This window comes from Parus major, chromosome 15 (assembly GCF_001522545.3).
Source record: "Parus major isolate Abel chromosome 15, Parus_major1.1, whole genome shotgun sequence".
Classification (NCBI taxonomy): domain Eukaryota; kingdom Metazoa; phylum Chordata; class Aves; order Passeriformes; family Paridae; genus Parus; species Parus major.
The window spans coordinates 12,330,556-12,344,288 of NC_031784.1; the positions used below are offsets into that span (position 1 = coordinate 12,330,556).

Here is a 13,733-nt window from a genome sequence, read left to right on the forward strand (position 1 = left end):
GAGTGGGAGGGACCTCTGGAGATCACCCAGTCCAACCCCCTGGAGGTGGTTACCTGGAGCAGGTGTCACAGGAATACGTCCAGGGTTTGGATTATTCCAGAGAGGGAGACTCCATGCCCTCCCTGGGCAGCTGGTCCAGTGCTCTGCTCAATGGATTGCTTTTCCTCATGTTGAGGTAGAACTTCTTGTGTTTTAGTTTATGGCCATTGCTCCTCATTCTGTCTCTGAGCACCACTGAAAATAGTCTGGTACTGTCCTCTGACACCCCTTGGAAATATTTGCACGGATTGATCAGATACCCTCCGAGTTTTCCCTTCTCCAGACTAGCCAGGCCCGGCTCCCGCAGTGTCTCCTCCTCAGGGAGATGCTCAGTCCCTTACTCATCCCTGTTGGCCCTGCCTTTCATCCTCTGAGGGGCCGAGGGATGGCAGCCGCCTCCTGAGGGCACGGCGAGCGCTGAGGCGAGCGACCTTACAGATTAGAAAAAACTTTTCACCGTCCAGGCGGTCAGACCTTGGAAGGGGCTGCTCAGGGAGGTGGTGGAGTCACCCTCCCTCGGGGCGTTCAAGAGGCGTCTGCATCTGTCGCTAGGTGATGTGGTGCGGCGGTTTAGGGGTTACGCCGGTGGTGCTGGGCTGACGGTTGGAACAGACGATTTTAAACCAGTAGATGATCTTAAACCAGTAGATGATCTTCCAGCCTCGATAACGCCGTGATTTCACGATTCTGTGATTCCCTAACACCGTGATCCCACTGCCCCCTCAAGCGCGGGCCGGGGGCCACCCCCCCTTCCTCCCCTCCCCTCCCCTCCCCTGAGGGCGGAGGGCGGGAGCGGCGCGCGCTCGGCCCCGCCCCGCGGGGGGAGGAGGGAGGAGGCCGCACGGCCGCCATGTTGTTGTGTCCGTGAGGCGGTGACGGCGGCCCCGAGCCCGCAGCGACCCCGGCCCCGGCAGGACGCCGCGCCCCGGCACGGGCGGGGGCTCCGCGCCATGCCCTGCCCAGCGGTAAGGACCTGCCGGAGTGCCCCTTGTCCCGCGGCGGGGAGAGCCGGCCCGCCGCGCCGGGGCCTGGCGGAGCGCGGCCGCGCTGTCACTGAGGGCCGCACACGCCCCCTCGGCTGCGGGTGAGGGGCGGCTGCGGGGCCGGCACGATGCGCTCGGCCCCGCTCCGGTCGGCACGGCCGGCAGGAGGAGGAGAAGGCGGCCCGGCTCCGCGGCCGCGGTGCGGCGGCCTCTTGTCCCCGGGCGGGCGGCGATGCCGGGCGGCCCCGGGCCGGGCCCTGCACCGCGAGGTTCGGGGCTGCCGGGGCAGGGTGGGCTCCCCGGGACAGGGTGGCTTCTACTGCCCGTGGCCTGTGGGCCTCGCCCGGCGCTGCCGTCCCCCTGCCTGGGCCGCGGCGGTGACCGGTCCTCGCCGAGCCCCCCCGGGGGTCGCCCCGTGCCGCTGGCAACCGCCGGCCTCTGCTCAGCTGCTCCGACCGCTGGGGCTGTGTTGTCAGCAATGTTCAGCTGCCCTTGTGCGTGCGGCCCAAATTCCCGTTCCTTTTATGAGTGGGACTTGTTAAGGCTTTTTATGTATATGGTTTTGGGGCTTTAATTGCGCCTCTTCCCCGTGTTCCTTTTAACAGTCCTGTTCTTTCGCTGGGATATGAGCAGATGTTGCCCTTCCCTGGTAAGTGCTTTGCCCCCCAACATGGAGTTTAAATTTATGCATTGAAGTTGTTCCTGCTCTTGCTCTTTTAGTGAATGTTTTTTGATCATTACATGAGACCTGGTGTTTCTTCACAACTCTGTACAGGAAACTGATTTCTTTCCTTTCTGTGCACGCTTCCCTTACTGTGGGAAGGTTGGGTGTGAGCTTGTAACTCTTGCAGACTTCAGGTCTTATAAGCACTTTTTTGTGTGCTTCACCAGTTTGTTTTCTTGCGTGATGTAGCCATGTGCAATAAGGCTTTCTTTTAGAAGAAAAGAACTTGGCTAGTGAATCATGTCAGGTAGTGCTGAGTTGAAACACAGCTTGGCTTTCTGGTGAATATAAAGGTATATTTATATTATTTATATTATAAAGGTGAGCCTACTGAGAAGGGGTGGCAGCGTGACGGAAGGAGCTATTACAGGTTTGTTGTAGTACCTGTCATGCTCTGAGCTTCAGATAAAGAACTGAGATGCCTTTTGTCTGCTACTAAAGCGTGTGGTATTTGGAAATGAACTTTTTTGGTGGAGATGAAGGAGGTTTTATGAAGGAGGGCTTGTAAACTAGAGGGGAGGAGGCTGACATCTGATACCTGCTTTGCTTCAACTGTTACTGATTACAGTGGGTTTGGGAGATAGAAATGGTGCTCTCTTTCCTAGCACAGGAAATACTGGGCTGTAAGTGTTGAAACTTTGTGCAGATAAGTGAAGGCGGGGCACGAGGTTCTAAAATGCTTCAGTGACAAGTAGTTCTGTGCCTGCTTTGAAGCTTGGGGAAGGGCAGAGGTGTACCAACAGTGATGTTTTTCTGAGTGCTTGCACTGAAAGGTGCTCTTGTCCCACTTCAGGTTATAAGAATAGTAAATTGAGAGCCAAGCTGAGTTCTCTTCACTGGCAGTGCTATAGGTGCCTGTCCAGGGTTCTGTTCATAGCTATTGCATGAACTGTCTGCACTAGCAATTACTAAAATATCAATGTTAACCTTCTCAAGGAACAAGCCACGCAACCTACAAATGATACCATGGAAGTGGAATAGGTCAGCTTGATAAGCTCTCATTTTAATTTATTTGCTTATTTTCCATAAAAGTGGCCATCTGCAGCTGGAGGAGACAGAAATGGAGCCTGCCCAGGCTTCTGAAATAGAGGATACAATATTTTATCTCAGATCTCATTCCACCTACGTGCAAGCCAGGATGATGGAGCGAAGTATGTTGTCAGCTTGCAGGAGTAGGAGGACCGTGGCTGTGCAGTGCTTTGCTGGCAAGTAACCTGGAAAAAAGGAGTAACTTAGGGAGAAGGGGATCTTTGGGCTGCTGGAGTAATGGGCAGGAGCCTGGCAAGTCTGATGGGACAGAGAAGAGGAATTGTCTCTGTGGAGGGAACTGGTTGGCATCCAGCATGGAGTTTGAGATCATTTCACCTGCGCAGCTTGAAGGGCTCTGAAGGCTGTTCCTGCTCTGGTGGCTTCCTGCTGGGAATTGTAACTGGATACAACAGGTTAGGACTCTTCCAGTTGGTATCAGTGGTGTCTTCAAGAGCACGTGACTCCCAAATTAATGCTTATCAGATCCTGTGAACCAGAATAAAACTTCCAGATATTTATACATGCATGTGTTTCATAGTAGCTTTCACTGGCTGAATCAAAGTAATGTCATGTTTCTCTCAAAATAACCTGTTAGGTACTGAATTGTCCCAGAAATAATGTGCAACTCTTCTGCATTTGTCTCCACCCTGAATAGCTGGTGGTGTAAAGATCTGCCTGTGAGATCCAATGTGGGTTTTAAACTCTGTGAAGCGAGCTTCATGTCTTGTAACTTTAGCCCTGTAGTTATTGGTGCCATAACTTTGCAGTCCTGCCGGGAAAACTTTAGGGATATACTTACGACTCAGTCTGTGCTGTAATTCTTGTGAATAACTGGATTGTTAAAAGGCAAGTATTTATTTCTTCATGGTGCTTCAGAATTTCAGGATGACTGAGTGCTTTGCATGAAAGACCTCAAAGTGAAGTTAGTGGCAATTCAGGAATTTGAAATGCTGACATTTTACTGGGACTGCTTGCTATGCCCAGCAAAGAGCTGGAGCCCTCAGCTCCTGCTGCTTTCCAGCTTCTACCTTGGATGTGTTAGCCCTGTGCAGGATTGCTGTGTGCATTGGCTTGCAAATGTGTCAGCTGCTTGTGGGATGGGCAGAGGTCACAAACCACAGCCTCCTTTGGTGTCAGCTGGCCTTATTTGGAGGGCAGCTTTAGCAAAACAGCCCAAACTTTGTCCCTTTGCTTTGGGCAGTTGAGAAGCACTGACAGAATGGACTTGATACCATAGAAGTCTAAGGGTAAACTGGAGCATGAGTAGCCCCAACCTGTTCTTCCCCTCACCTGCCTAATAGTTTCTGGTAGTGGTGTCAAGGAGGTGACCCCCAGCTGACTGTAGATTTTCCAGGGATAATGTGTCATCCCACAAGGAAGGCCTTGAATCCATCCCTGCTGCTCAGAGCTCCAGGGAGGAACCAGCCTGTAGTAGCAGGGCAGAAGCGCAGCATGATCTTGTTGCAAGCCGTGGTAACTCTGACATTCCGTCTGTTAGAAGGTGTCAGGTTGTGCTGCTCTGAGCCACGGGTGCTCTGTTCTCCAGGAAGTAGCAGTGTGCACCTGGAAGGGAGGCTTGGGCCTGCACAGCCATGCAAAGTGGGCTGGGGAGGAAGGGAGGGAGGGCAAACAGGCGGCTTTCTGGAATGTTGGTTGCAATGGTAAAGCTGTTTCTGGAGTCAAGGATGTCCAGCAGGAAGCACTGTTTGTAAAGGCTTCTCTTAAGACACAGTTGCTGATTCCTGGCTTTGGTTTGTCTTCTGAAACTCCTCAGGCTTGGAATCTTCATGTGAAGTCTGGAAAGCAGCAGTTGTTTTGACACGTGAGTGTGGCTGCAGGTTAAGTTGGTAACTGGATCTGTGCTCTGTAGGGCTTCGGGTTAATGCTGAAAATGGTTGCAACCATGGTAAAATCAGTCTGGAAGTTTTTTTGGAATTTGTGTGTGTATATGCATGAGTGAGGCAGCTAATGACATTGTAATAGCTATCATGGTGGTGGTGGAACTCTTCCAAACTCTGATAAGAAGCAGGGGAAAACTCAGGCTCTGCAAAAGACTTCCTAAATAGGGTGTTTTTTGCCTTCCTCGGGGAGCTGGATTTCAGAAGACTTGAAGCTGGATGTTCCTTGTTCAATGATAACTGTAACTAAACTTACCCAAGATGCTGTATGGAATTATTGCTATTTCTGAAAAATGAATACCTTGAGCAAGACTCCAGTGGAAGTTGATTCTGGAGTAGTAACTCCATTATTTTTCTTCTTGGTTAGGAATGCAGTGGGGAGCTGTAAAGCAGCATTGGTGAGCTGGCTTGGGGGCAGGCAGTTGTACATAACCACTCATGCCAGTAATGAAATGTGTCCTCAGTAACACAAGCAGATAGATTCTAAGTAGTATTAACCCCCTTTTTAAAGAGAAATTGTACCAAAATACTGAATTGTAAATACTTCAAAATGCAGTTTTGCAGTTGGGTGTTAGTTGAAGGAGGGCACAACATCAAAGAAACTGAGGCTTGGAGGAGCCCTGGGAGGTGACATGCAAAGCAAGTTGTCCTTTGCCTTGCTCAGCACATCTCACTGTTGTTTGCAGTGTTCATTGTGATGGGCTGACAAACCACGATGGAAATGAGGCTGGGGTTGCTTTACAGAGCTTTATCTGAGGTACTGGTGGAGCTGATGCTGCCCCTGACTTCTGTGGCATTGGTTGTTCACCAAATGATTCAACAGTGTGCTGGGGGTCTGCTTCAGAGTTGATTCTGTATCTGGTGAAGCATTAGAACCAGTGCTAGATGAGCTTAGCTTGGATGATTATCCTGTCACCTGTGGAATTAGCTTGAAGCTGGAATGAAATCAGAAATTTGGTGTTAGTCCCTGTCTACTTGGGAAAAGCTTTCTGAAGGGCAGCCAGAACAGGCCAGCCCCCTGACTGGGGTGTGTTCTTCAGAGGGAGAGCCCTAACAGGGAATGTTCAGCTGTTTGGACTTCTGGGACTGGACAGCAGGGAAGGCTGCCATGGGGCTCAGAGCTTCCACAGTGTGGCTTAGAAGGCAGTGAATATCCATGTGGGAAAGACTTGTATTCTGTTACTTTGATATTTAACTGTCTTCTTCCATCCTGTGTGTGTTGATCTTGAGCTGCGTGTTCTGTGCTCCCCTCCATTCGATTTTACTCCAAAAATTCCTGCATCATCTGCAAAGTGACCTTGTCTTGGGTTCATTTCAGAACTGGAGTTATTCTTTACTGGACCTATCTCTAGCAGATATACCAGATTTAACTTCTCAGGTCCTGCTTGGTTTAGCCCTTACTGAGATAAGAATTAAAAAAGACTTTTTCCACTCTAATCTCTGCTTTCTGCTTTTCTGCTTCTCCCTTGCTCTGAGCACACCAGGCCCATGGCTAAGACTTCTACCAAAGGCTCTTGTACCCTATTTTAAGAAAGATATTCATCAGGGAAAACTAGTGGAAATGGTATAAATCTTTCTTTAACTGAGATTTCTGAAAACAAGGTAGCATGAAATAAATCTCTAGGGTGCCTGTCTGTATGATGAAGTCTTTTGTATATACAAGTCTAATAGTCTCTAAGTATTTTGGATTGTTCTGGTATTCTGAGGCTTAGTTTCTGGAACATGTAATCAGTATGGGGGAAAGTAATACACTTCAGGTTGAATTTGTGGAGGAAGGCTGCTATATTGCCATAATTAAACCTTTTTAGCTTTTCTTTTGAATACCAGAGATTTGTGTACTGGTATAGGCATTATTTATAGAAACACTGGTAGAACAGTTTTGTGTTGCCCTTTTGTGGGCCTCATTTGCTTCTCCAAGTTCGGGACTTCAAACTAGGACTGTAATCAAAGCATTAATTCTGTGGTGTTACCTGAAAGGACAGAGAAATAAAAATAATTTATTTTTCCCTGTACCTTTAAAGGAGGGATTTGACTTCTCTATCAACCAGGAAAGGGCAGACTTCTGACAAAATGAGACTTGTTTTCTCCAATGTGGCTTTTTCTGCTTGTGGAAGTGCCTGGGGGAAGCTGGTGCCAGGCACCTGAGGGAGGACAGGACAGAAATGCTGTCTGTGTAGGTTGACATGCAGTCTGTAAAGACAAGATGCACTTGGCTGGGTTCCTGAGTGCCCTTGGAGAGCAGAGCAAAGGCAGGACTCGCTGCAGGGCATCTCCCCAGCTCACCCTGAGAGCAGCCTTTCATGTAGGGCTCATGTGCATCATAAGACTCCCAGGCCCTGTGAGTCTGACTCCTCAGTTCCTCTGAGGTTTGACTGTTCTGGGCAAGTAGGATTCTTATTTTTTTGGGGTTTCTGTGCAGCTGGTGGCAGGATTTCAGAAAACAGATGGAAAATGAGATCTTCCCTTGAGTATCTTCCCTGTCATGTGTAGTTTAGCACTGTCTAGGTCAAGGGTAGACTACCAGAATACTGATTTTGGTTTTTCAGTTGCTAGGAGTAGTAGTTGGAAGTATTGAAGAGTTCAGTGAAACTTTAATCTTTTGATTAAAGAAACTGTAACAAGCAGACTGAGGATATAGAGATTAAGAATAATTTATTTGAATTGTACTGGTGGAACTATGGCTGTGGAGTCTCAATACCGTCCACATCCTACACAAGATGCTACCTGAGTAAAGTAACCAGGTACTTTTGAAATGAGGCCTTAATTTTGTACAGGAGTTGTCAGAAGGATCCAGTCTAGCAGCCAATCAATGATTAATCTCTGTCCTGTCATTGTTATGTTATCACTATGTCCATTCAAAATGAGTTTATGTCTAAAGCTGCTCATAGAAGTGTCTGCCTTTAGGTCTGGAATTGCTGGAAAGTTTCCTTGGTATTTCTCAGATTGGAGTTGGTGGAAAGCATTTCCCTGGAATATCCTATCCAGTAGTTAGGAGGGTCCCAGCAGCCTGACTGTCCCTGTTCTCCTTGCAAGTCAGTGAGGACAGGGATGAAGCCAGTGGCTGTGGCTGTCTGATCTCATCTCTTGGAGCCGTAATTGACCTAAATGTGTACCTGGAAAAGCTTTGCTTGTTCTGCTGCTATCGGCAAGCGTGTAATTTCTATCATGGAAACTTAAACCAGAGAGAGAGAGAGAAAGAGGAGCTGCTGGGAAGTTGTGCTGGTTGCTGTGTCCTTGTTGGGCTGGAGACCTTTGCTTGAGACCTTTTCAGACCTAGTGCTGGATGTGCTGCAGCTGCAATCTGTCTTCAGTTTTACCTGCATTCAGCCTTTGGTGTCTTCTCCAACTAAAGTTACTCTTGTCAAAGCTGACTTCTGCTGTTCTGCGGGTCTCTAAATTCAGGTTTTTCAAATACTTGTCTGTCTCCTGACAAAGAACAGATGAACCAGAATTAGAGGCAGCGAGAAGAAAACTCACCTGCCATATCACAGAGCAGCTTGGCTTGAAATTTAATGGGCATTTCTCTGAACTCCATGCAGCCAGGTTGCTGTGGTCTGACCAGAGTAGAAACACCTTTATTTCACGTGTTTTGACTTGATAGCTTTGATTTTTTTTTTATTGTTGTATTGGAATTTTCTTTATTTCATTTTTATTTGCTTCTAAGAACAAATAGTGTAGTGTAGGCGTGGTTGAAATTTTGATCCAAGCAACCTGGCTAAAATGTCTAAGCAGATTGCATTTCTAGATTATTTTGATTATTTTCCTTTAATAAATGGAAACTTGCAAGCAAGTGAAGTGTACTTAATGTAAACTTGCAAATTTACTGCTATTGCCTGCAGAACTTTGCTTTCCATCTAAATACTGTGCATGGTTTTTTGAGAGTGGAGTAGCTTTTCATCAAATTAATGTCTAATCTTTATCAAACAAGTGTTCATCTTTGCAATTTGAGAACAGGAATGCTTAATTGTTTGCTGATTGGTGAATATACTAGTCATGAGTACATTTGAGAATTCAGATTCTTAATTTTCTCTCACTGCTGGTAGCAGGAATTTGCTGTGAACAGGGCATTATATTCTGGTTGGATACCCATTATAATTAAATTATCATCTTTGTCTATGTTCAGTGAACCTTTCTTTGAGTAACTTCCAAAAGAATGCACCTTTTTGCTCTTTGGGAAAATCTGAACTCTCTGAGGAAAAAGGAGGAAGATGGAACAAGGTAAATATTTTGAGGTCTGCTCAGCTTTCCTTGTAGGTTTGGCTGGTGGATTATGGTCAAGGCACAGTTGTGTTCTAATGCAGAATACAATAGCTTGCTTGTTTTCTTTTACTTTGGGCTGGAATCTCTTAATCCCTTCAGACTCAAGCATGAGTATCACATGATTTGGAGGTGTTTGGTTAGTGTACTTCACTGCTGCAGAGCATCCCTGGATGTAACAGATGAGTAAATTGGGGCTGCACAGAGAAGCCACATGGAAATTTTCAGTTTTGGAGATCCATGGCCAAGTGTTTAATGTTTTGTGCTGGATTGTGTTCTGGCAAAGCCATATGGTCAGTTAGACTTGTCAGTAAGAAAGGAGATCAGATACCTGCTCTAAAATGCCAAATTCATTATAAAATGGATTCCAGCTTCAATGTACTGACACTGTACCTGTGTGTTCAGTATCCTACAGTGTTCAAATCAATACAAGGGGGTTTGGAGGGAAACCTCCTTGCAGGAAAACTGGTGGTACCGCTAATTGTAGGTCCTTCTTTTAGAGTCTGTGACCACATGGGACATCAGTGGATATTGATGCACATAAACCCTTGTTAAAGTAAATGGATAATAAATGTTCATTGACAGTGAATTTCAAAAAGCAGTAGCTCCCTGTATAGATATCTAATGATACCAATGTGCCTTCTCACTGTCATGTTGCTTTTCCCCTCTTCAGTTCTGCAGGCTTTAGAAGCTGCAACCAAAATGCCTTGCACTTGTCAGACTGGAATTTTGGCTTTTAAATGACAGGCTGAATGCTGACACTTGATGAGAGTGACTGCTAAACACTGACCTGGGGAGAGGACTGGGTAAGGGGTTTTCTAAAATAGAATAGGATTCCCTAAAGTGCTGAAATATGGTAATGAACTGAGGATGGCAAAAAAGACTCCAGTGAGTTAGAAAATGTTAGTCTTGACTCTTGGTGCTGGTTTTGCAGAATTTGGTCTGTTAAACACAAGATCAGGGCGGTAGCTGCAGTCCCTGGTTCTACCTTTAGCTGGAGCTGGCTGTTTCCCAAGGTGTTCCTCTCGCATCAGAAGAATTGCAGGGGTAATTGGGCCACTGGAATCGTGGTGGCTCTATACTTAGCTCATTACTCTAGGCAAATTATCATTTCCTTCTCCAGAGTTGACTGGCGGGCTGGAGAGCTGTCTAGCTTTCCATTGCTGGGGCATTCCAACTCCTCTGCAGTGTTTTCATTGCACAGGCACTTCTTCCTGTGAACTCTTGAAGGGTTGGCAATAACTGAGCAGGGTCTAACACAAAGGTCTAAGGGTGGGAGTTCTAAGAGTCATTCACAGCAGTGCCAAACCTGCTGTTGTAATCAGCTCAGAGTAGGAAGCAATCTTGAAACCTGCTTGATGCTCTGCTCACCTGTGGAGGGTGGTTGGATTCATCACTGCCACTGCTGATGCCTGAGCTGGGTGGGTCTGGTGGAGGAGTCAGCCAGTCAGGGGAGTTGTGGACAAAAGGTTTTGCTTCATTTGACAGGTGTAAGAATGGTGTAGCAAAGACAATAAGATCTATTTCTTGCTTTCTTTGTGAAGCCTGGTTTTTTGCTAAGCTGTTTGTGCACGGTCCCGGTTGTGCTCCCCTCCTGGCAGGGTCACACCCAGAGAGCAGCCCCATTAAAACTAATGGTGCTGTTGCATCATGTCCCAGCCCGCCTTCAGCACTCAGGTATGAAGACTTTTCCTCTTGCATAAGGCACCTTGGTTTGCTCTGGTTGGGGAGGAAGCACTTGGCAGCTCCCTAAAGAGTAAGTTACAAGCTGCTGTGCCCTGTAGCTTATTTTCCTAAACATCAGTATTTCAAGTTATTGTCCAGCTTTCTAAACTGTACCAGTGCCTGAGGCTGGACCACTGCTCACAGAGGCAGGGATTACCTGAGCAGCTCTTGCTGGATGCAGATCCATTCCTGCTTCTAGAATGCTTCTCTCTCCTAGACCCAAATTATTTGGTATTCAAAGTAGAGACCTAGTAGGGCTAAGCCTCATGTATTTGAAGATATTTCAAGATCCCCAGGACTGCAATATGGCTTAATCTACTTTGTCTCCTTTCAAATTCTAAGTATTTTTAACTAGAGTTAGGGTTTTTTTCCCTGGTTCTTCCAATGAAATTCAGCTTTTAGTCTAATTGTCATCCCTTACTGCCATGTGTCAATCCCAGCAGACCAAGTTGTGTAGTAGTTAAGAAATAATTTTTCTATAAATATGCTGCAGGTCTAGTAATGTATATTGAGATAAAGTGACTTCACTTTATCTCAAGGAAGGCAAGGAGTGGTCAGTTAAAATATGCCTTGTCCAAAGAAATTGGTCTGAAGTGACTCAAATTCTGAAAAGGATAAGAAAGAACTGAAGGTTTCTGTGCAAGAAGTGAGCAGGTGGGCTAGGAAGAATCTAGTTCAGCTTCCAGCTTAAAGAAAGGCCTAATGCCAAAACACCCTCAAAACCTAATTTATGCACTTCAGTTCCACAATTTTTATGCTGCCTCTTGCCAAGATAATTAAAGGATTCCTAGAGCTAATCTGAATTTCCAGGCTGGGTTTGGAAGGCGATAGCCACTTCTGCAGATGCAGAGAACACTCCAGCCTCTTCAGGTAGGTTGATGAGTCTTGGTGGTTTCATTGCTGATATGTTTGATTTTTAGGAGTCAGAAAAATGGCTGTGGAGCATTTGTGGTGCACTTGCAGGTGTAGCCAGTTGGGGTTTTGCTGCTTGTGAAAGGTTGACTTTTAAGCTTCCATGGGTTGATTAACAGTAAACTTTAAACTGGTATTACAGCACCTGTTTTCTAGAGCTTCAAACCTCCTGTTTGACTCTGGAATACTTAGGAGGAAGAATTCAGGTCCCTGTGTGGGGTTGCTGTTCTTAACTATTTGTAAATAATTCAAATGTGGAAGGTGAAGCAATACCCTGGGGTCAGTTCAGAGAGGGCTTGTGCAGCTGTGTGAAGGTAATTTTGGCAGGACAACCCCGTGCATCCATCATGCCTGCAAAAGAAAACACAGCCAGCACCTTGACTGAATAGTAATCAGTCAGATTGTGCCATCCTGTTCTCCCCTGGGTCACCCTTTGGTGAGTGTTGTTGAAAGACTTGACTTAGCAGAGTTTGTACATGTTGAAACAAATTTGATGCCTTGAAACTTGTCTGAAGAACCCGCTGCTTATTAGGTGACTCCTGATGGGCTGTGGCCCCTAAAAATCATGACTTGGTTACTTTGATTATTATTTTTTTTAAATAACATTTTAACCAGAACTCAGAGATTAACAAAAAACTGAGTTTATTGCATATAAAAGTGTGAAAAGAGAGAGTGTGAACCTTCCTGTAGAGCTGGGAATCCACAGATCATGCTGGGTGAGTGACAGCTCAGCCTCTACACGGAATTCAGAGCATCTTTGCCATGTTGTAAAAAAGCTTGTTGCCTGGTGCTGATCTGTGCCTCCAACACTGAGGTTTTTGTAACCTTTAAACTCTAAGTATAGAGTAAGAATTTATCCTGTTAAAACCTGCATTTGTTTGAAGAGTTAACTCCTGCTTGTTCACCTCTGGCCTACATCTCTAGATCTCAGTTATTTAAATACCAAGGTGTGTGTCACTCAAACCCTACCTACCCAGTGAGTTCTTCTTTAGCAGAAAAGTAAATGTGACCTGGAGTGAACAAGCAGCTGAGCCCATCTTTCTACACCTTTCTCATTCTTCAGTTTTGCTTATGGAACTGCTAAATCAGGATTTAAGAGTTGGTCTGCTGGTGAGTTTTTGTGATATCCTGGAAATTTCTTGAAATATTTGAGATGAGTGTCTATCACTTATCTTGAAGTGATACATTTTACATTGTACCTGATGGCAATTTTACAGGTGTGCTTTTTTGGGGAGGAATGGGGAAAAGTCCTTGCTGATGTCTCATCTACACAGAACAGGCTGGGTGAATGCTCTGCCATATGCTGGATATATGGAGTATGTTAAAAATGAAGTAGGTTGGATGAAAGGGTCTCAAGGCTTCAACACTGAAGTAAGGAATCAGTCTTCTAGTTTGTCTAGTTAGGTGTGTCCTGCTTTGAAGCCTCACTGAATTTTCAAGTGGAGAAGTAGCAGATTTGTTTGGTGTTACACAGTAGGCTTGAATTATATCCATTTTAGTACTTTGAGATAGCTGGGTGCAAACTTTTCACTTAATGTGTGTGCTCTTACTGAGCTGCTGGAGGAGAGTTAAGTTCATCACAATTCCAGTGTTGTTCTTTCTCTTCCTTCCAATGCTTTAACTCCTTGTCACAAGTGACAGAGTGACAGTGCTCCTTGCAGACCCATTTGAGGTAGAAATCTGCAGCTCCACCTGTGTTGTGTCAGCCCATTGCCTGTTCAGAGTTTAACAAGCAGTCTCTGATACTCTGAGGGGGATTTTAACCCTTCTAGACCAGGCTTGCTGCAAGTGAAGCAAGTATTTTTGCAGTGCTTTGCTGTCTTTCTGTTGTAAAAGAGTACCTGTGCTGATGGTGGTGCCTTAGAGCAGCCTTCACTGGGCACAGAGCTGTACCCTGGGACAGGAGCAGGGTAACAGGGCTGCTCCATAGATCCTGTGACCCTGGGGGCTTGGGCTGACCTGGCACAGGAAAACCTCAGTACTGAAGGGATATCCACTACTAGTGATTCCAAACTATCCTTTAAAAATGCAGCTCCTGAAACTGTTTTGTATCTGAAGTATTGCTTCAGATGTACTTGAGATTTATGTAGGAAGTGGAAACAGATGCATTCCTTTTCCTCAGAGCTTTTATTAATTGTTAACTGAAGCAGTTGAATTGCTGGGTTT

General features: G+C 46.0%; 1 protein-coding gene across 9 annotated transcripts in view; it reads left to right on the forward strand.

Moving 5' to 3' along the window:
- Positions 1-881: 881 nt before the first annotated feature.
- The window catches only part of MTMR3 (myotubularin related protein 3), a 74,238-nt gene continuing 61,386 nt past the window's right edge, over positions 882-13,733 (forward strand). For 5 of the 9 annotated variants that reach the window (XM_015643929.3, XM_015643936.3, XM_015643932.3 and 2 more), the window contains exons 1-2: positions 894-1,004; positions 1,628-1,671. The gene's annotated coding sequence lies outside the window, so the exon portion shown is untranslated. Of the gene's footprint in view, positions 1,005-1,627; positions 1,672-8,796; positions 8,892-13,733 lie in introns of all 9 variants that reach the window. The other 4 variants (XM_033518157.1, XM_015643935.3, XM_015643933.3 and 1 more) reach the window with 4 other exon arrangements.